Source organism: Petaurus breviceps, unplaced genomic scaffold, assembly GCF_028583685.1.
Source record: "Petaurus breviceps papuanus isolate PSGF00001 unplaced genomic scaffold, PetGlider_PUasm1.0 174, whole genome shotgun sequence".
Taxonomy (NCBI): Eukaryota; Metazoa; Chordata; class Mammalia; order Diprotodontia; family Petauridae; genus Petaurus; species Petaurus breviceps.
Window position 1 is genome coordinate 43,815,359 of NW_027185761.1, and position 22,619 is coordinate 43,837,977.

Below are 22,619 nucleotides of genomic sequence, written 5' to 3' on the forward strand. Positions count from 1 at the left end.
ACAATAATTACTTTTCTGGAGTGTGTTCCCCTAGCCTCAGCTCCAACCCCTTGGGCACAGAAATCCCCAAACGAGGGGGTTCTTCCACCAGAACTGGTGTTTTCACTTAGACAAACAAAACCAGACTTACCCGGTGAAGTCATCCTTTCAGTTCTGCCCCAGAAAAAAATTGAGGCCGCCTGATCACCCCAAGACACCAAGAGACACAGAGCAAGTCGGGGAAGCCCAAGCTTCCAGAACCCAGCTGCTGGGCTCTTTTTCTCCTACGAGCCACCTACTAACCGAGGCTGCAAAGTTTGCATCTGGGCTTTCTTTAGGAACTTCTGCAAACGAAAGATAGATGAGTAATGAGTCCTGCTTCGTAAGACATGCCAAGCCCTTCACTAATAACAGTTAAAAGTTGTTTTTGTTTTTTTTTAAGCATTAGAACATATGACTGCTAATGAAAATGACCTGCTACCAGAAAAGAGGGAGCATGATCTATGAAAAAAAATCGGGTCAAGTTTTCCTGTGATGGTAATAATAAGAGACATGAACATAGTACTTGGGGCTGCTAGGCGGTACAGTGGATAGAGTGCCAGGCCTAAAGTCAAGAAGACTCTTCTTCTACAATTCAAATCTGGCCTCAAATACTTACTATCTGTGTGAACCTGGGCAAGTCACTTAACCCAGTTTGCCTCTGTTTCCCCATCTAAAAATGAGCTGGAGAAGGAAATGGCAAACCACTCCAGTGTCTATGCCAAGAAAGTCCCAAATGGGGTCATGGAGAGTTAGACACGACTTAAAAAAAATGACTGAGAAAAAAACAACAGAGCACTCGGTGGTTGACAAAGCATTTCCTCACAAGGGAGAGGGGAGGTTAGTAAGGGTATTATTATCCCAGTTTTACAGATGGAAAAAGTGAGGCAAACGTAAATTTAGAATCTTGCTTTCATAACCTGGGAGCTGGGAACAAACCTCAGATTTTTTTTTAATTCCAACAGACTCTCACCTAACAGGTACACAGAAGAATTTATATAAATCTAAATCACATTTCCTTTCCTCAAAACTCAGACTATAATTCCATATATGCTTTATCTGCTTTTGAGCTTGGTTTCAGTAGAAACAGCGATAGGAATAAGGACTGGATCTGTGATTTCACTGGAATGGGGATGACTGTACAAGGAAACTATCCCTCCCACTACACATGAGTAACATCTCTGCCACTTATGGGCTTTAACTTTGGGGTTTTGTCTTGGACCCCTTTGACAGCCTGGGAAAACTTATGGAGCCCTGATCAGAATAATGTTTAGTAAAATAAAATACATAGGATTAAAAAAAGGACACCAATTATATTGAAATGGGTAATTTTTTCCCATCTAAATTCATAGAACCTTTGAAATCTCTCCGTGGACCTTGTAGAGGCTAGAAACAATATAATATAAGCAGGACTAACTCCACTTTAAAGATAAAGAAATTTAGGTTCAGATGATAATAATAATAACTCATACATACGTAGCACCTACTGTGCCCCAGACAGAGGGCTAAGTAATTTACACTTATCTCGTTTGAACTTCACAGCAATGCTGGGAAGTAGATGTTATTATTATTTACAGATGAGGAAACTGAGGCAAACAGAGATTAAGCGATCTTGTCCAGAATCACAGAGCTAGGAAGTGTCTGATTTCTTTCTGACTCTAGACCAGGCACGCTATTCACCTAACTGCTCCTAGAGGCTCAGAAGGGTCAAGGAACTTACAAGTAACAGAGACATGAATGAAGCTCAGATCTTTTGACCACAAAGCCTCTGCTCTCAAAGGGGCACAGAAGAATGTTTTCACACGTCTGGATCCTCTCTCCCTCACTTTCCACTCTAATTTGTGTCCTAAGTGACCTGTATCAAAAAGCAGTGATTTTTCTACTTGCCTCTCCCACCCCTTGTCTCAGCAAATATGTCCAATAACCTCAAAAAACAGCTCTTTAAAGGAAGCCTAGCATAGGTCAAAGAATGCAGGTACAAACAGTGCCTGAAAACCACTCACTGATTTACACATTCCAATAAGTCCCGGCTTTCACAGAGCATGGAGAGTTGCTGGCTTTTCTATGACTCATATCTTTGTCTTCAGAGAATAACAAAGGAAACTTAGGGGGTCCTCCCTGCACAATCTGGCCTTACTGCTTTTACATTTTCCTTGATTTCAAACCAACTCCCCCACCCCATGTAAAACTCTCCAAAACGTGGATCTTCCCCAACAGAGTAGTTTGTAAAGTCTCATTCTTCTCTCTCCAGTATCTAAATATAGAGTGAATACTAGTGTGGGGTAGAGGAAGGAGGGAAAATCGTTTATCAAGTGCCCACTATGATGTACCAGGCACTGTGTTTTACAAATATCTCATTTGATCTTCAAATGAACCCTGAGAGGTTGGGACTATTATTATACCCACCTTATGGTTGAGGAAACAGGCAGACAGAAGTTAAGTGACTTGCCCCAAGTCACATAGCTAGTATATGTCTGAGACTGGATTTGAATTCAGGTCTTCCTGAGCCACCTAGCCACTGGTACACAGGAGGTGTTTAATAAATGCTCGTTGCTACTTCTACTTCCCCTCAAAGTGCCATACTGGAAGCAATGAAGGTAAAGGCAATATGGCAGGACTGAGGGACTCAGGGCAGAGAGACAAAAAATTATCCTGTCCTCTTAACCTTACCATAGGAACATGGGCTGAAAACTGCAAGGACCTTCAAGGTCATGTAGCTCAATCCTTCATTTAAAAAGAAGATATCATTGGGTCATTTATATGCATATCACTCCTAATTTCCAAATGTGTTCCTATTCCTTCCCTACTAGCATTCTTTGTTTTCTGCTTTTTTTTTTTTGGAGGGAGGAATGCAGGACAATTGGGGTTAAGTGACTTGCCCAAGGTCACACAGCTAGTCAGTGTTAAATGTCTGAGGTGAGATTTTAACTCAGGTCCTCCTGACTCCAGGGCTGGTGCTCTATCCCCTTCACCACCTAGCTGCCCCAATTCTTTGTTTTCTTATAGCAAAAAAGAAAAAAAAAGGGAAAAAAGAGTTCAGCATGCTACAGTAAAGAAGGTAGGAGACAGGGTCAAGAGGATCTGGGTGCAGATTCCCATCTTGGGCACTTACTAGCTCTATGTCTCTGAGTAGTTCACTTAACCTCTGTGAAGCTCACTTTCCCCATCTACAAAATGAGGGGTTTGGACTAGTTGGATTGTTACACCCGCCCCTTCAAGCTCTTTATTTATGATCCTGTAAGTCTGACATAGACATGAATTACCAACTCAGTGCTGGGAACGTTGATTATGGGGGAACACAAATGTGGTACCTTCAGCACAGTTAACCTCTCTGCTTCAGACGGACTGAGGCTTCCTACCTACAGTATTTGTTAAAATTCAAACAGGAGCTTCAAAACATATGGGTTGTAAGTCTTAAGGGCTACGTCAAAAATCAAAGACTGAATTCCAAAGGCTTGTCATTCAGTTGTATTCAACTACTCCTGACTTCATGGACCATAGCACATCAGGTCCTTTTGTCCTTTATTATCTCCTGGTGTGTGTCCAAACTCATGTTCATTGCTTCCATGACACCATCTATCCATCTCGTTCTCTGCCATCCCCTCTTCTTTATGCCTTCACTCCTAGCCCAACTGTCCCAATATACACAATTTTCTATACCCATAGTCCCCACCTTTGCAAAGACAAGAAGGAAGTGTATTTTCTCAAGTCTTCTACAGAACCTAGTTTAGTCACTGTACTTATACAACATTCAGGATAGTTGGTGTTCTTTTCACTTACATTATTATAGTCATTGTGCATTTTTTTCCTGGTTCTGCTTATTTCTGTTCATACATGCCTCCCCATGACTCTCTTAACTCTTCATATTCATCATTTCTTGCCAGTAATAGTCCATCTCCTAAACATCTCGTTTTACAGATGAGGAAACTGAGGCCCATAGACATTAAATGATTTCCCCAAGGTCACAAAGTTAATAAGTAGCAGAGCCAGGATTTGATCCCAGGACGATGCTATACCAAACTGAAGCCACCTCCCAGGTACTGAATATCCCCACTTGTAAGATCACACCAACCTAGCTCAGGGGAATGTTCTGGGGCCACAGCAAAAGAACACCAGAATGGTCAGCATTATTATTGCTAGCTCTTCTCCCTCCTGAGGTCACAATACGAAACAGCACAAAGCAGTCCTCTGCAATGTTCTTAATCTGGGGTCCATGAACTCGGGGGCTTGCCTTTGTTGTTTTAATAACTGTATCTCAATATAACTGGCTACCTTTGTAATTCTATGTATTTTATGTATTTGAAAATGTGATTGTTAGAAGAGGTCAGCAGGTTTCATTAAACTGACAAAGGCATCCAAGCTGCAAGAAAAAGTTTAAGAACTTCAATCAATCCAGTTCCTCTCCCCTGCATTAACACTACTCTGATACAGGTCATATTTTACACTTTGATTATCAGTGTGGTCCCCTCAACTCACGATTTCCCTGCCACCTTTTCCATCTCCCACCTCAACCCAGCAAAACACCACCAGATAAGTCCCCCTAAAGCCCAGCTTTCATCATGAAAAAAAAACCTTAATAAGTGTTGGTGGATTGATTTATTACAAGACTCAGATTCTAAGGAGTCTTAGTAACCTAACCCAGCACAGTGAGAATGAGAAAGACGAGGGAAAAAACAGACAACTCTAGCCTGCAGAGATTAAAAATAAATAAATAAGTAAAGTCGACTCCTTGAAATGTCCTCAAAAACCAACCCAGCCGTGGAAATGACAATTATGGGGATCGCTAATGGGGATATTCATTAATACCGATGTCCCTGAAGCAGATGGGCAGAAGGTTCCTACTTTCCAATAGTATTTGCTAAAATTTAGACAGGAGTTTTGTGAGTCTTGAGGGTTATCTCAAACACCAGAGGCTGAATTCAAAGACTCTCCTAGCCCCAAATGCCTCAAGTCATTAGGTAAACTGGTAAAGGGATGGGGAGAGGGGGAGGACAGGGCATTTAGAGTCAAAGGCTCTGGGTTCAAATCCTGATTCTGCCCCTTACTCTCTGGGGAAATCTGGGCAAACTGTTTAATCACACTGGGACTCAGTTGCCACTTCTAGAAAAATGAGAGAGTTTGGACTATAAGACCTCTAAGGTCTTCTCCAACACATCTACATCTCTGATACTACTGCTCAGCAAGGAAAGAAACCCAATTATTCCACTGAGGAAGTTTTTGTTTTCTCTAAAGGATTCCTGGGCTCTGTGGCTCAGTTCGTTAAAGATACCACATGTGTACCCCCATAATCAACATTCCCAGCACTGGGTTGGTTAAAATCCTGTGTTCAAATCCCCAACGGCCTTCACTGATTTTCCACCTTCTTTACATGGTGAATATCACTGTCTTTCACATAACGTGGGCTAAGCTGAGTCACTTACCTACGTGACAGTCACTGCATTGTCATGGCATCACAGTTTGGAGCTAGAATAAAGGACAATACGATTGGTCTAGTCCTATCCTCTCACTTTACAAATGAGGAAATTGATTTCAGGAGACGTTAAGTGACTCACCCAAGGTAATACAAGTGGTAAGTGGCAAAGTCAAAATTCAAACTCAGCTCCTAGAACCACAAATCCAGGACCCAATTATACCTTGCCTGAATTGGCAAATTTCTAAGGAGATACAGATACCTCAAATTGCCATCTTTGATTCCTAAAACTAGTAAAATCCCAGTAAATGGAGATTATACAAACACATTCTCAGAGACATAGTCTAGTCTTACAAATAAATAAAGATGACAAGACCATTTTTCAAACTCATGTTTGGTTAAGTGGAGACCATGAACGCATATGTCACACTTGGCCACTAATCTCATGGTTGCCAGTGACAAAGAAACATACTTATTTAATACTAAATCCTAAAACAAGGCCAATAGCACAGGCATGCATAAAACTCTGGCTGGGGGGCCATCCTATTCTCAGACAGTCAGCACACCCAGAGGGCCCATGTTCTTTGTACACAAGGGATCAGTAAATCCAGTGGGCACAGAAGCCATTCTTACCAAGGAATGGTACCATTTACAGCAGGAGATACATTCTAATGATAGTACTATAAATGCATCTAATGATAAAGCCCATGTTAAAACCACACTGATTTTTGGAGCAAAAGTTGACAGAATGGAACAGTGTAGAAGCAATTTGAGATGGGATATAAGTCAATCTGTGCAATCTATGGATTAAAAGAAAAAGTACCATCACAGAGCTAGCCTCTCTGGGGCTCTATGGGCCATGAGACATATAGACATGGACCCTGCCTTTGAACACCACCCTGATAGCTCGCCTCCAGTCTTATCCATTTAAGACACTATCTTGGATCTTCTCATCTCACCACTCCTAGTTAATATTTAATAAATATTTGTTGACTGACTGATTTAACACACCTCAGATTATATTCTACTGAAGCCATTACTAGATTGTGAGAAAATCATTTTCAAAGGCTTCAGACAAAGGATAGGCAAATTCTAACACACTAAAATTCTACATGGAAAGTTAACCTGTGGGAAGGATGAGAAATTCTCACTAACTACCAGGCATAACATTGTTCTTTTTTTTTAGCTGAATTGAATTTATTTTTTTATTTTGAAAATACATTTTATTGATGGCTTTCATTTTTATGTCAAGCATTTCCCATAACACCACCCCTAATCGAGGCCTCTCTTTTGAAAAAGAAAAACAAGTATGCAAACACATCAGACAGAAACGAGGTTAATGTATACAACATTAGGTACCATGACAAAGGAACTGGGTTTCATTATTTCTTCTCAGGGATAGCCATTTTGGGGTGTTTTTTGTTTGTTTTTTTCACATTATTGTAGCATCATTTCTACAGGATAAAGGTGCTTCAGGTTTCACACAAGTGAGTTAAAGTTGGACTGTCAGAACATCCTCCTTTGGTAAACTGGGAACAGCCTCAGTTGCTGATTTTCCAGCTGGTTGTTAAACCACTGGAATGATGATGCGACTTCACAGAACATCCATGTCTGTTTCATGATGGAATGATGGAAAGGCCCTGTGAGTGCTCAGTGTACAAAGGCTTCTCTAACAATTTGTCCTGAGTAATGCTTGTCCAGTAGAATAACACCATAAGCGGTTGCTGACGTCACATAAAAGACAATGGCAGCCAGATGAAAGGCTCTGAAACCCTCCAAGAACTCTGGTACACTTGAAATCACCTACCGTATAAACAAGTAGGCTGCCTTCATCCAAGGAGTAACTACTTTGCAAACAGCTCTTAGAGATAAGTACATGCCAGTTCCTGCAGTGAAACCCACGGATAGAGAAGCTGAGTCAGCATTCTGGCGGTCTCTGAAGTCCTGCCCTACAGGGGCCATATGCAACTATTTGTTGACCTAATATTAACAACAGAGTTCTGCCATCTTCCAGGGCATTGTAGCTTGGGTGTGACGGAGAACTTTCCACAGCTTGTCAAAGCAGATGACCCCCACCAAATTATGGCAATTCACATGGGGAAAAATAATATGGCAGGATTATTAAATCCTGGGTAAGAAAGTAGAGATTTTGATGGCCTAGGAAGGGTTTTAAAAAACTTTAGCCAAGAGAAGGTAAAGGTTTCAGAAGAAGAAGATAGATTTGGGAAGTAAACAAATTGCCAAGAAGATGGTGGCAGGAGAAAATGAGTTGGATTTCTGAACAACAGCCTAATTCAGTCAATAAGCATTTATTAAACACCTACTATGTGCCTAGCACCAGGTAGGTTAAGCACTGGGAATACAAAGAAAGGTAAAAGACAGTCCCTGCCTTCAAGGAGTTCACAGTCTGAAGAGGGGTGGGCATGGGGGCGGGGGGAGGGAGGGGAGGTGCAACATGAAACAATTGTGTACAAGCAAGTAATAGAGAGGATAAAGAAGAAATAATCAGCAGAAGGAAGGTGCTAGAATTAAGAGGGACTGGCAAAGGCTTCCTGTAAAAGGTGGGGTTTTTAAATAGCAGAATGATCCACAAGAAAATTCTAGGATATATTAAAACAAAAGGATAGTTAATAAACATTTAGAAAGTAAAACAATGATCACAAAGAGTCAGAATGATTTCAACAAGAACTTGTTAAACCAAAATAACCTCATTTCTTTTTTTGATCCAGTAACTCAATCTGGAAAATGCAGGGAATAAATCCTTTCATGCTATTCTTGTGGACAAAATGGAGAAATATAAGCTAGATGATAAAACTGTAGGGATTTTGATTAGTTTGAATGACTAGACATTAATGGTTAGATGTAAGCTTGGAGAGAGGTCTCTGTGCTTGGCCCTGCTCCTTTGAAGAGAAGAGCCTAGAGATCATTCTACATAATGAAAAGTCAACAGGGACATTTAGCTTAAAGAAGAAAAAACTGAGTGGGAACACGGTAACTTTCTTAGGGAAATGGGATTCTTTTTGGCAAAACTAGAGGCAAAGAAAGTAGGACTTCAGCAGGTATACCAAAGCCAAAAGCCTTATACAAAGTAAGCACTTGATAAATTTTTGTAAATTGGTTGATCTGAATACAGATTACATACAATGGATGGATATTCTTTCACCTATATGAATTTAAACAAATCAATTTATAGAATACAAGTTATCATAGGCCACATGGATTTGGTTGTAAAGAAAAAGTGCTACATAACTTTCTTAGAAAATACACATCACTCACTTTTGAATTTTTTTCAAATAGTTTGAGGTTTCTTTTTGAAATTTCATTCCATAAATATTTACAGAGACTTTTAAATAATCTAATTCATTGCTAGTGGAACTCTGGCTTGGCTTGGCTCTTTGGGAAAACAACATGCAATTAGATGACAGAAATTATAAAAATGTTCATCTACCTAAGCAGGTCTTGATAAACTAGAGAAATCAATGGATTTAGAGTAGGAGGCTTTCACTACTATTTCTTCTGTTTACTACACGTGTGACTGTAGGCACAGAGACGAGGAATATAGGGAACATCCAGGGCACATGAATGGAGTGGGGAGATGGAACAGCAAAGAGGTCACATACCATTAAGCTGCTGGGTTCATTAAGGGGAAGCAGGGTGTAAGAAGACAAAATGTAGGAAAAAGTCAGGTTGTGAGGGGCTTTAAAAACCAGAGGATTTATATTTGATCCTGGAGGTAATAGGGAGCCATGGACATTTATTGAGAGTGGGTGAGGGGAGGTAATATTGTCAGACCTACATTTTAGGAAGACCAGCTTGACAAGGGAGTTAAGGATGGACTGCAGTGGGTAGAGATTGGAGGCAAGAAGTCCGACCAGAAGGCTATTGCAATAATTCAGATGTGAGCTGGTGAAGGGAAAAACAGAGCTGGAAACCAAGAATATTCAGTGACTGGGGAATGTTTAAATATTCTGTGGCATATATATTGAATGCTATTTTGTCCTATTAAGAATGCTCAATAAGGAGAATATTTTAAAACCTAGGAAGATTTAAATTTCATTTTCCTGTTTTCCCCAAAGCTTGCTGACTAATGTACGACTTCTTATACAGTCCTTACATACTTATCTAAGTACATGCTGCATTCCAGTCAATGGAAGAGAGAATAGCAGCCATTTTGGCTAGAGCTCTTTGTATTCTCAACCTCTAGCCCAGTACTCTGCATACAGTAGGCACTTAATAAATGTTTGCCAATTTAAAACTATGTAGAGGGGAAAAAACAGAACTAAAAGAACAGTACACATACTAACTTCAGCTTTGCAAAGGAAGAGAACATAGAACAGCAGCAAGATCTATAGCAAGACGACTGGACGATATCTGAGTTGCCTTGTTCATGTGGATGCACGTGGTCTTTGTTTCTTTTTATCAAACAGTCAATAACAGAAAGATATAGTTACACTACAAACATTGACAGCCATTTTTTATAAAGCAATTGGGGTTAAGTAACTTGCTCAAGGTTACATGGCCAGTTATTTCTGGGTGTGATGCTAAGCATCTGAGCCCGGATTCAATCCCAGGTCATCCTGACTCTGGGGCCGGTGATCTTACTCAAAGCTCCATCTGGCCACCCCTTGGCAGCCATTTTTAAAGTTGCTTTGCCTAAATGCTTATGGAGCTTGCATTTTGTTTGTTGGTTGATTCCCCCCCCCCCCTTATTAGGGTTAGCTGTGTTTGAGAACCTATAATTAATTAAATAAATAATGATCAGTGTGAGCCTAATAATAAACATGCCCTTAACTCCATGCCTGGAATGTTCTCCTTCATCATCTCTGCATTCTAACCTCCCCAGCTTCTTTGTCCCAGCTGAAATCCCACCTTTTACAGAGAGCTTTGACTAATCCCCCTTAATTCTATGACCATCCCTCTGTTAATTTCCAATTTATCCTGTTCATTGTTGTTTGCAAGATGTCTCTCCCCATTAGACTGCAAAGTCCTTCAAGAGCGGGGACTGTCTTTTGTCTTTCTTTGTAATCCTAGCACTTGGCATGGTGCCTGGCACACAGTCATAGTAAATGCTTAATAAAATGACTGACTAATAACAAATAGAATACTCACTGAGGTTGTCACCAACCTTGGATGAACTTAAATCTTTTAAAGTACAGAAATAACTCAATGATGCAAATGGTTAAGCCACTCTAAGTGATCATTTTAAAAATCATACAAAACACAAGAGCCATAAGATGGGACACAGACAAATGTTCTGACTTTTGAAAAGAGAGATAAAAGTTTTTTTTTAAACTACAGTCAGGTGAATTTGACTTCAATTTCAAGGGAAAATATCTATAGTACATTAGGAAAGGGATAGAATGTGAGCGTTTAGAAAAGGAAGTCACAGTCACTGAGAAAAAGCATAACTTCCTCAAAAATTAGTCAAAGCAAACTTACTTCATTTCATTTTTTTTTAAGTTATTAGACTAATTTTGTGTAGTCTAGTCCTGTGATTTTATTGGTCTAGGGAATTCCCATGGAGGAAATGCCCTCTAAAAATGCAAATCTCCAACTGCTCTACAACTTATCTTCTTGGAGAGTTGCCTGAATCACTCAAAGATGAAATACCTGCCCAGGGTTAGCAAGCCAGCTGCACATCTCTGCTAGGTCAAGGGAAATCCCAAGCCACAGGATACATGGATTTCAATAAGCCATTTGACAAAGTTTCCTATAATCATCTTGAAGAAAAGATGGAGAAAATTCTAGACCAGAAGGCAGTAATGCTAGGGAGGTTTGAAACTGGATTAAGGACAGAGCTCTAAGAGAGAGGAAGCTAGAAGGGCACTATGGTGAGAATGAGCCCTGTCCTTGGCTCTATTCACATTCTTGCCAATGAAGGTACAGATTGCATGCTCATCAAATGATCAGATAGCATAAAGCAGAGCACTAAATTGGAAAACAGTAGATTTGAGAGAGACTATACCATATGACCTGAAAGGGCTCTTCCAGTTCTAAGTCTGTGATCTTATTGTCCTAATAAGGTAAATGACTGACACAATCCAAAAGATATTAACAGGTCTGGATGACAGAATGGGATTCAGAAAATTTAATTTCTTAGGGATAAACACAGAGGGTTATACTTGGGTTCAAGAAATCAACTTTGAAATATAAAATCAGAGAGGCCGGATTGGATAAAACTTCATCCAAGAAAGATCTGGGCTTTTATTTTATTTTATTTTTTTTAAGTGAGTTGTAATCACAGAATGAGTCAATGGTGTGACATCGCAGCCAAAAAAACTGTGATTTTATGTTGTGTTAGGAAGTATAGAATCCAGGATTAGAGAGGTGAGAGAGGCAGCTGGTGGCACAGTGGATATAACACTGAGTCTGGAATCTGGAAGACCTGAGTTCAAATCCAGCTTCAGGTATTTACTAGCTGTGTGACCCTGGGAAAGTCACTTAACCTCTATCTGCCTCAGTTTCCTCAACTGCAAAATGGGGATAATAATAGCACCTACCTCAAAAGGTTATTGTGACAATTAACAGATATTTTTTAAAGCCCTTGGCACAGTGCCTGGCACTGTGAATTTGACTGGCATTTATATAGTAGGTACTATATAAATGCGTATCCCCATTCCCTAGTATAATCTAGCCAGACTGCATTTGAAGTATTTTATTCAGTTCATGACCCAAATCTTAAGGGAGATATTCATACCCAAAAAGGAAAAAAAGCAGTTTAGTGCAGCAACTCAGAACAGTGCTATTCAAGAATATGGTGGCTAAGGATATTTAATCTAGAGAAATGTCACCTCCTGTGTGAGGTTATTCCTGATTTCTTGCTCCAATCACCCACTGAAATTACTTTGATTTTTTTTTAACCAAAATTCAGATTTCAGTGGTTTAGGGAACTCCCTATGAAGAAATTCAGGTCAATGCTTGCTTTGTAATTTCTAATTGTAGAGAGTTGCCTGAGGCATGAAAAGGTGAAGAGGCTTGCTCAAGGTCACAGAACCAATGTCTGGCAGAGATGGGCCACAGCCCAAGTCTTGCTGGCCCTCTCTCTCTCTGGTAAGCCACCCTGCTTTGCCCTCTGATACATGAATTTTTATTTATTCACAAATGCTTTTGCTGTTTCCTTCTCCATGATAAATATAGGTTCCTGAAGGGGAGGGACTGTTTTCATTTTTCTCTTTGTATTTCCTGCACCTACCAAAGTGCCTGGAATGCAGCAGGTGCCTCATTAATGCTTGTGTGGGGAAGGAGAGGGAATGCCAGCAATCTACAAGTATTAGAAAGTGCAGCTGAGGGCAGTGGAATTAGGAGCATAAAATCAGAGATCAAATACCCCCAAGGACCTTCAAAGACTTCTCTTGCTTGAACCCAGAGAGAAGAGCCAGGAACTATGTGCAAAGTTTCATCTCAACATAAGGAAAAACTTCTAGACAATGAGAGCTACCCAAGTGTGAGTGGAAGGGGTTACTTGGAGGGACGAGCTTCCCATCACTGGGGGTCATCAAGCTGTTTGACCACTTGTCAGAGATGACGTAAAGGGGATTCCCATAAAAGGAAGGATTATGTGACCTCTGATGGTCTTCTAAACTCTAATATTCAATGTTGGAAATACCTATTGGATATCATTTCCTAAAGTAGGGGTTTCTTAGATTTTTTTGATAGTCTGAGGAAGCCAATGGATTCTCTCAGAACAAGGTTTGAAAATGCCCAATATAGAAAACATTGATTACAAAGAAAAGCAATTTTATTGGAATAAAGACATAATTTTTTTCCCTATCCATATTCCTGGACTCCCTGAAATAAATCACAATTTTAAAAAATCCCTATTCTAAAGGATATAGTCCATAAACCTAAGGGAATATTTGGAAAGGTTTTGTTTCATTTTGTTTTGGTTTCTTTGGAGATAAGAGCTAAAGAAAGGCTGCTATGGCAAGTCAGGCATGAGGGAATTATAGCCAGAAGGACAAGGGTGGTGGCAGCAAAAGTAAAGAGGAAGAAGGGAATCCAGAATGGTGACCTTGTTGATGGATTGAAGGTACAAGATAAGAAAGGGTAGTTATAGAACAAATAAATCACGACTCCCTGGTCAAACAGTGTTTATGCACTTACAAAAATGAAAAAAAATCTAACTTCATGTTTAAGCAAAAGGGTGAAGGTCTGCACTATTGTGACGCATTTTTCAATTTATAGGATTCTCCAACGTTTTTCAGATCATTTCTCAGTAAACCGACATATGTTATTCTCACACACCTTCCAAATGGGCTCATTTGGATCGACACTTTTCATCATCCCTCCTTTGTCATTGTTAATGACATCGGCAAGACCAAGTATCTTTGGACAACGGGATATAAGCAACAAGGTAGAGTGGAAAGAACAGAGGATGGGTCACCTCCTAAAAACAGCCTACCTTTATCCGGAAAGACCCAAGTTTAACTCTAGCCTCACATATCTGCTGGTTGTGTTACCCTAGGCAAGTCACTTAACTGCTCTGGGTCATAATTTCTTCAACTACAAAATAGGGATAATAATGACATCCACCTCCTATGGTAATTGTGAGGATATAATGTGATATTCTAAAAGCACTTTGCAAACTTTAAATGACTCTGTGTGTAGATACATTATATATGGGTGTATCTGTACACATTTAAATGTATGTGCTATATCTGCTTCTGTGTGCATGCGTGTTGTTTCCCACAATAGAAAGCAGCCTCCTTGAGAACAAGGATGATTTCCTTGTGTCTTTATATATCCAGCATCTAGTCCACTGTGAAGAAGAGGAAGAAGAGGAAGAGGAAGAAGAAGAAGAGGAGGAGGAGGAGGAGGAGGAAGAGGAGGCTGAAATCTTGGCCCCAAAGAAGACATATGGAAAGTCATTTCTTCCTCTTCTCCCTTTTTCCTTAGCAGAGGGGGGAGGTGGAAGGGTCCATGACTATAGAACATTGCATATAATACCAGATTTTTAAAATCAGTTTTGCTGGATTTTTTTTTCTCTTCTAGAGGAAAGGAGAGAGGTAAAGCCAATGAACATAAAAACAAAAGATATCAATAAAAATCAGTTTGAAAATAAAGACTTATTCGTTGATGGGTTGACTAGGAGCCACAAGATTTGTGTTCTAAGTCTTAGCTCTTCCACTAACAAGTCATGTGACTGGACGAGTTACTTGGCCACTGGAGGCCACAATTTCATCTCTAAAATGAGAACTTGAAATAGATGATCTCTGAGGCCCTTTCTTGCTCTGATACTCCATGAGGAAAAGGAGAAAGAAAAGGAAGAGGAAGATAAAGAAGAAAAGGAGGAGGAGAAGAAAGGGGAGGGAAAGGAAAGAGGGAGGGAAAAGAAAGAGGGAGGGAGGAAGAGAGAAATGGAGAGAGGAAGGAAGAAAAAAGGAAGTAGGGAGGATAGAAGAAAGGGAAGAAAAGGAAGGAAGGAAGGAAGGAAGGAAGGAAGGAAGGAAGGAAGGAAGGAACTTTTGGCTTTCATCAATATATCATTCATGCATGGTTATGAAAAGTGAGCACGTCAAAAATATGGAAACTCCTAACTTCATAGCACTAAATTGAAATAGCGGGGGTGTAGAAATAACAGCACTCAGTGCACACTTTAATCAGTTTCCATTGTCCATGGACAGTTGACAGCACTGGAGAGCCTTTCTTACCCCATATCTCCTCCACACATCACTGCATCTGTCAAGCACTCCATCATCCTCTCCGTTGGCTGCACTGCCAGTTTCACCCTCTGCCTATATTCTTCCCTCTCCCTAGTCCTCTGGAGCCTATCAGTGACTAGTTTTATCAGTCCCCCCCTCCACATCTCTTGCATCCAATCCCTTCTTTCCACACACAGCCTCTACCCCTACCCTCATCGCCTTGATTCCTTTAATAGGGCACTCTCTCTAATTCAGACTTCAAATCACCAACAAACTGATATTCCTAAAACATAGATTTCTCCACATCACTTTTGCTTTAAAAATATTCAGTGGTTCTCTATTGCCTCTGGGGGAAAAAAAGGCAAACTCCTATGGAGTGACTGGCATTTAAACCCCATTTAAAACTCCAAAAGGGCTCCAGGGGTCCTCTTTCACAGACCCAAAGCCTGGAGGCCAAAGCAAGGTGAGTGTAAGTCTACAAATTCTTTGTAGATTCTTGCCTCCTATTACCCAAGCTACTGCCCTTTTCCACTCTTACAGAGCAGTGGCCATTGCTTGATTTTCCAAGATTTTTCTACACTCAACCACTCAAATAAACCAATGCAATAAAATATCCTCTACACCCACAATCCCTGTCTGCTCCAAGTTCAACTTAATTCCTTCTCTCCTGGACACTTGCCTCTCCTTTCCAACCACAAGAAGCATGGGGCCTAATTTCATTCTGGAGCTAAGGTGCAAAAGCCAAAAGCTTAACGGTGTTGTAATGTAGCCCTCTGGCATCCAGACTGGGCCCCACATTCATGGAGTCTAAATCACAAAACAAATTTGCTCTCATGTGCAAGACAACTTCAATTGTAATTCCCCTCAGTTAAAGATGAGTAAATCAAATTTACAGGAAAGAAAGCTGGCTTGCCTGGAGTCAAGGAGAGGGCAAAGATTACTGTGGGCCAGTTAATAAAGAGGTAGCAGAAAAAAAAACAGCATTCACAGTGGGAAGCCCTGAATTCAAATTTCAGACTCGCCAAATCATTTCATCTCTGAGTCCCAGTTTCCTTCTCAATGAAATGAGAATGATAAAGCTACCTCACAGAACTGTCAAATGCAGATGAGCCAAGATGACATAAAGCTTAGAGAGCTGCAAAAATATAAGCTACTATGAATGCCAATCCAAATCTAAATGTTGGGGGAAGTTAACTTGGATAGGTAGCCTGGGGAAGACAACCTTGCGGCAGATAAGGGGGAAACAACTCATGACGGATGTCTCCAGGTATCTGAAGGGCTGGCATTAGCACAGGGCATTAAATTTCTCCTTTGCCCAAAGGGGAAGAAAGGGAACTAATAGGTGGAAAGCACAAAGTTAGAGTGAGGTTTGATGTAAGAAAAAACTTGCTAACCATTAGAGTTGGCCCAGAGTAGTATGGGAGGTAGCAGGTCTTTGTCCCACTAATGATCTTTATTTATATATTTAAAAGGAATAGCAAGTTGTACATAATAGATTTTCAATTTCATGTACAATGATCTTTTTTCCATGCTACCATGTTATGAAAATGCCTGTTTCATTTAATAAGTTCTAAATAAAATAAATAATTTTTTAAATAAAACTTAAAAAATATTAAAAAGGAATAGCAAAAAAAAAAAAAAGATCTCAAAGCAAAAGCGGGAAAGATGATCACTCGGTGGGGGGGGGGGGTGCTCTGGAGGAAATTCTCTTTTTCAGATATGGGTTTGACTCAGTGGAAGCCTCTGAGGTTCATCCCAGCTATGAAGCTCTTATTTTCTATGACAGTTTTACCCAGAAGCTCTTTGATGTTACAATCTGAGAGTCAGAGGATCTGGCTTTGAATCCTGACTCACTTTCTATTGGGGTGACTATGGGTAAGTCATGTAACTTTTCAGGGTTCCAGATCCTTATCTGTGAAGCTATTGAATTTAAAGACTTCTGCAGTCTTTAAAAAACTGGGCTCCGGCTCCATAGTGAACAAACGCAACACACATTGTCTTTGGAGTTCAGATTGGAACTCTTTGCTTGGCATGGCAAATCCAAACAACCAGCTTTCTGAGAAGTGATGACAGACCCTGCATATCAAACCTCTCTGACCTTGGCTCAGCCATCTGCAGAGATGCAGCAATGAGTGGCAGGCAGGAGGGTAATTTCAGGCATCTCTGTATGCTGGATGGGTCATTGCAGACTTGCTGGGCTTTTCTTAGCCAACTGACCCAGGTCATCCTGCCTAACAAAACTCCAGCCTGTAGGATACATTCTGAACCACAGAGATCACTCTCCATCCCTCAGAACACTCCTAGGAGCAGGATTAATGGCCAAATAGATGACCAAATCCATGAAGGATTAGGGGATTAAAGAAAACAGCAGGCCCCAAGCATAGAGGAGACCAGCCAGAGGCACATTTTGTTGTAGATGGAAATGAGAACTTCTTTTGTGCATGAAGACCCGGTACACAGAGAAATCGAATCATTGAACCCAGATCTGCAGGAGGATGAAGGAAGAGAAAGAAGAGTGAAGGACAGAAGGGTGAGGGTGAGGTATGGTCAAATAGCGAAGCTAGCAAAAGCAATAGGAGAACTTGGAAACTGAAACCAAATGGAAATGAGGGAAGGAAGTCACAGAGAGAAGCAAACTTTAAAAACGAAAAAATAAATAAATAAAAAGAATGAGGAAATGGTGCAGTTGTTATTCTGAAGAATATAGAAAAGGAGTCCAGAGTCAGGAGAAAAAAAAGAATCAAAGAAAAATATTGGAGGGAAAAAAGTTTTAGAGAGAAGGGAGTCTGGGTGAAAGCTTCAGTGCCACCGAAACAATCTCAAAGTAAAAAAAAGAAAAGTTTTGATTAGATAATCTCTTCTTACAAGTTGCCCAGCAGTGATTACACTAAATGATTGGTCCTATATCCCAGAAAAGCAAAACAAAAACCACTACAAAAAAGCAGAGAAAAACATTACTGGTGAAACCCTGTTTATATGTACATGAAGAGTTTAATTGTTAATTTATATATTTGTCTATACTAAGCAAAGTATTTGGTGCCCTAATATCAAACTGGATGAACATCTCCTTGTATTTTTTTTACCCCCAGTTTAATTTCAGCCTATGCAGAATAAAGCCCCATCAAGGGTCCTGGCATGCCAAAATGCAAAGTGAGCAAGCTGTCGGATGGCAATGGGGTTGCCAACTTTAATTCGAGCTTATGATTTTTGCCATCTCTCATTGTTCCCACATGCATCCTCCCAATTAAGCTCCAAGTTTCAGCAGCTCATTAGTTCTTCAGGCTTTATGACTCAAGCTTGGCTGGTGGGGGTGCGGGGATAGAGACCCACAAAACAAAGACTGCAATGTCTTCAGAAGTTGAAGAAAATTCCAGCATTGTCAGGGAAGAAGATTCTATTTATACCACATTTCATTTGTGTGCTCCTGAATGCATTTTCTGCCTTGAGTCTCCATTCCACAGTCAAGAAAGTCAATGCTTTGGGAAAGGGAGAGATGCAAACTCCCACTGCTAGGAGAAGAATTAACCCCTGAGAAACAGCTTTTGTGACTTAAGGAATCATGTGGCAGACAATTGTAAGATGTTCCTGCCGTTGACTCACCTAGGACAGAAAGGGACTCAAAAAAAAAAAAAAAAACAACGATGGGATTGGGGCCAAAAAAGGTTACTGGAAAATGTGGGGCTGGAAAATATCCTATGACTAGACCAAAAAGAGAAAAAAAAAAAGGTTGTGGGAAACATCATGCATAGCTCCCCTGCAAAAGCAAGCAAGCAATTATCCTTATGCGTCTACATATCCACAAACCTTACTGATACATGGATTCCTTCATATATGTAACATACGTATGTGCATAGAGTTCACTAAGCATTGTCTTACGCCAAGTCCTGTATTCTTTCCTTGTTCCCTCTAATAACTTACCCACTGATAATCTTGCCCTGTACCTGGTTTGTCTGTGGCCCCAGGCAAGACAGCTTTCCTTCCTTCCTAGAAACAGTTTCATCATCTTTAACTGAGACATTACATTGTTACACCATTGTTGCAGGCATCAGGGTACCATGATGAGGAGACACAGGATATACAGTCAAAGGATCAGTGTCCTGGTTACATCACTTAGAATGTGGCCAGGTGGTTTCACCTTTCTGATCCTCAGCTTCCACATCTGTCAAATGAAAGTTGAAATAGATGGCTGCCAAGACCCAGTCTAGCTCTAAAATTTACATGTGAACCTTTCTGATCACTTCTTCCTCTAGGGTCTCTTCTTCAAATTACCTCATTTTTTTTTTCCTTTTTGGAGGGGGAAGGCAGGACAATTGGGATTAAGTGATTTGCCCAAGGTCACACGGCTACTAAGGGCTAAGTGTCTGAGGACAAATTTGAACTCAGGTCCTCCTGACTCCAGGGCTGGTGCTCTATTCACTGCACCACCTACCCACCCCAAATTATCTCATTTTTAATAGATTTTACTGGGAAAGATTGAAGGAAAAAGGTAAAGGGGATGACAGAGGATGAGATGGACAGATAGTGTCCCAGAAACAATTGAACACAAGCTTGGACAGACTTTGAGAGATAGTGGAGGATAGAAGGGCCTGACCCCTCTTCATGGGGGTCACAAATTGGACACGGCTGAACAGCAGCAACAGAATATATGCATGTCTGTGTATGTGTGTGTATATACACATATGTGTATATATGTATATATCATACACACACCCCAATTATATATAGATTACATATATTCCTGCCCAAAACTTGCTTGTACTTAGTTTTCATGTCTTCCCCATCAGGTATAAGTTCCTCAAGGACTGTCTTTTGCCTATTTTTGTATCTCCAGAGTTTAGCAGAGTTCCTGGCACAAAGTAGGTGCTTAATAAATGAACAACTATACAAAATATGTATAATTTTGTCTCTTCCTAGGGAATATAAGCTCCTCAAAGATGGGGACTGTCTCGTTCTGTTTTCCTCTCCCCGGTACCTAACATAGCACCTTGTATATCCGAAGTATAAACGCTGCGGACTGATTGATCTTACCATCCTACCATCATATTTTTTATTATTCGTGGATGATTTTTTTGCGGCACTTTAAGGTTTACAACACACTTTGCATTTTAGAATCACAATAACTCTGTGAGTTAAGTGCAATTATTTCCTCCATTTTGGAGTTATAAAAACTGAGACTCAAGGGAAGTGCCTAGGACAGGATTCAAACCCAGACCATCCTTCTGGGTCCCACGCTCTCTCCACTATGCTACACCACCTACCACCTGCCTTTCTAGTTTAAGCTCCCCTCTTCTCACTACAAAGTGGGTATAGTACACTGGGGTAGTTTTTTTTTTGGTTGGGTTTTTTTTTTTTTTTTTGGGGGGGGGGGGCCAGGATCCTACCTGAGGTACAGATACAGTGTATCATGCAGTCTAGCCGTGGCTCAGACCCTCTGCAATGATTGATTGTGAGGAACCCTGCAAGCTTAAGCACATTAGCTTCATCCTACTCATGGATCCCAACCAAATTAATTTTCTCCTGTGCCAGTTCTATCATCGCCCCTGGGTTTACAAAGGAGTTTTACTAGGCTATTGGAGCCCAAAAGGGACTGAACATTTTTTGTCCTGGCAGGCACTTAAAATAGTACTTAAAAATAAAACAATGGGGATGAATTTTTAGCTTTCTAAAGCTTTTAGATCTAGGTTATTTTCAATTGAAAACTAAATACACAAAGAGGTTTGGCTTCATGTAAGATTTTTTTTCAGAGGGGTGGTTTTGGAAGAGGGGGTACTATTATTGCTTTAAGTATTGCACTGAAATACTTGCTTGAAGCCTATCCAGAAGATAACTATTGGTTTTTCAAGGTCTTAATCCAATATCTGACTAATGAATTTAAGTGAAAATGATCAGACCAAAAAGCAGTTGGAGTAGAGATACAAACACATTCAGTGGAAAGATTTTTCTTTCTATTTCTTGCATTGGCCAGGTTACACTAGCACAACACTCCTATCACAATGACAGTATATCAGTGCTAGCACAGGACAGGCCATATCCAGGATTTCAACTTCTTGGATAGGTTTACACTTGGATGTGAGCTATTCCTCGCTCGTTGGCATGGGTTCCACTCCGAACCATCTGCCAGGGTGGAACGCTGCCCATACAAAGTTATCTCGCCAGTTCCCAGAGACCAGAGGTGCAGATCACAGCAAGAAGATTCTCCAAACTTAAGCATTTCCAAAGTCTGAACTCCTGAACTTCGGGGTTTTTTTTCCAGGGCCCTGCACTTCTGGACATTTTGCAAGGCTTAAATTAGTACAGGATTTGAGATACCATCCTTAGGAGAAAAAAAAATAAGAATGAGAACCTTTTTTAGATTGGGCATTTGGGGGAAGAAGATAGTTACTAAAAAAGGGAATCATGGAGGAGGTTCTAATTCTTTCTGGTACTGTTTCCTGACCTCAGAAAGTCCTCTGTAGCTTGCATCTTTTTTCTTCAATCCATATTATTTGCAGTCACTGCAACTGTTTTCCCCAAAAACCAACTATAGTATTTGAACTAGACACTATTTTTCTTTCCCCATGAAGGTCATCCTCATTGAAAAATTTATCTATTCACAACTAGCTTCCCAACATGATTTTCTTTTCTTTTTGTGTGTGGTTTTTTTTTTCCATTTAATAGTATTTTATTTTTTTCAATTACATGTAAAGATAGTTTTCAACATTCACTTTTATAAGATTTTGAGTTCCAAATTTTTTTCCTCCTTCCCTCCCCAAGGCAGCAAGCCATCTGATACAGGATATACATGTACTATCATATTACACATATTTCTACATTAGTCATCCAACATGATTTTCTTAATCCTGCTTTTATTTCTTTGACCAATTTGAAAGCTGACCAGTACTACTGCTTTATAGGTCTCCACAAATGCGAGCAAGCACAAATACCAATATTTTCCCTTTTTGCTTTTAAACATCCCCAAAGACAGCATTGATTTGGAAATAGGGGATCTGTGTTGAAAAAAAGGTCTTAGTGAGCCAGGGTTGGGAAGTCTGAAACTGAAATACTCATGCTTGGGAGGGAAAAGTTCACACTCATTCCATTCCCCCAAATTCCTACTTAGTTATGGTGCCATTATGAAATGTCAGACTGACATTAACTAAAGGGGAATCCACTAGAGAACAGTGTGCCTGCCCCTTAAGAGAATGTGCTAGTTAAGGAAACTCCTCTAAGAGGAGACAGGACAGTCCTGGAGCCACGGCTCAAATAAAAGCCTCCAATTATAACCCCATGGCAGAAAACCTCCACAAAGTCATGCCACAAAGTCATGTGTTTAAAAAGCCCCTTCACAATACTTTTTTTTCCTTAATTAAGTGACATGCTACCTTCATTCAGCATAGTATGATCAATTTAAAGCTGAAAGGGGTTTTAAAGGTCTTCAAGTTCAATCTCCTCATTTTACAGAGCTGGAAACTAAGGTACAGAAAAGAAAGTGACTGGCCCAGGACCACACTGATAACTGTGAAACCAGGCCTTTCTGAAGACAAGCCAGTGTCCTATATACTATACCAGAC

General features: G+C 40.3%; 1 protein-coding gene across 11 annotated transcripts in view; it reads right to left on the reverse strand.

The window, feature by feature from the left end:
• MITF (melanocyte inducing transcription factor) overlaps positions 1-22,619 on the reverse strand; it is a 271,770-nt gene that overhangs the window by 161,815 nt on the left and 87,336 nt on the right. Inside the window, exon 2 of one of the 11 annotated variants that reach the window (XM_069084124.1) lies at positions 131-323. The exons of the other annotated variants lie outside the window; for them this stretch is intronic. The gene's annotated coding sequence lies outside the window, so the exon portion shown is untranslated. The remainder of the gene's footprint in view (positions 1-130; positions 324-22,619) is intronic. 11 annotated transcript variants of the gene reach the window in all.